This window comes from Sinocyclocheilus rhinocerous, unplaced genomic scaffold, assembly GCF_001515625.1.
Source record: "Sinocyclocheilus rhinocerous isolate Xijiao unplaced genomic scaffold, SAMN03320098_v1.1 scaffold612, whole genome shotgun sequence".
In the NCBI taxonomy this organism is placed as follows: domain Eukaryota; kingdom Metazoa; phylum Chordata; class Actinopteri; order Cypriniformes; family Cyprinidae; genus Sinocyclocheilus; species Sinocyclocheilus rhinocerous.
This window is the reverse complement of record NW_015625585.1, coordinates 1,057,177-1,058,108: the sequence shown is the minus strand read 5'-3', so window position 1 is coordinate 1,058,108 and position 932 is coordinate 1,057,177.

The following is a 932-nucleotide window of genomic DNA, read 5'->3' as shown; positions in this document are numbered from 1 at the left end:
CAAAAAAAAAAAAAAGGGGTGGGGGGGTGGGAGCGATGCAGAGGGCTGGAGCGCTTCTGCGCATGCGCCGCCGTCTCACTGTACCTGCAGCCCCTCCCCCATTCCGCTCGCTTGCTGTACTGGCGTAACCGCAGCGCGTAAGCCCCACGTTCCCCATGATAACTAGGGAACTGTAGTTTGTTTTAGGCGGAATAACAGAGCAGGAGCCTCTTTTGGACCCGAAGAAAAATTCTAACAATGGGAAATAAGGGATAGGTCGCATTGAAAAACATACGGTCTCAAGACATACCAACCTTTAAAATCTGTTTTATTGTTTTCATTTATTCGTCATTAGAGGTAGGCATACCTGAATTTACCTCAAATCTCAAATGTCACAGTTATGATGAGTACAAAGAGACATGTACACTAATAGCCTACACTCAACACATTAATCTATACAGTATAGAGCAGTGTTTCCCAACCGGGGTGCTGTCTGTCGAGAGCAGGGGTGCCGTGTAAAAAAATCATTTTTTAATATTTTTAAATTGCTAAAATGTTCAAAAAAGCAACTATTATATAATATCAATTTCTGATGTCGCCAATAATTAGAGATGCACTGAAATTCCGGCTGCCGAAAATGAGTTCACCGCTCAGGTTTCACTTTCACGTGGTGTGACCCTATGGGTGTGACGCTCTGCGTATTATCCGTTATCCCGCTCTATGCGTGTGCGCTTCGCTCAGTCGCTCACGGCCCATGTGAGTGCTCCACTCATATACCGTTCATGCTCATCGGAACAGCAAAGTCCACTCAAAAATCAAGCTGACAGGAAACATCGATGTAGTACAGTATTGTTTCTGTCTGCAATACTGAATGTTTTGATTCATTGACTGAATGAATACAAAATGTTACTGTGCTGTAACATGGTGTGGTATATGGGCAACTCTGGTAACAC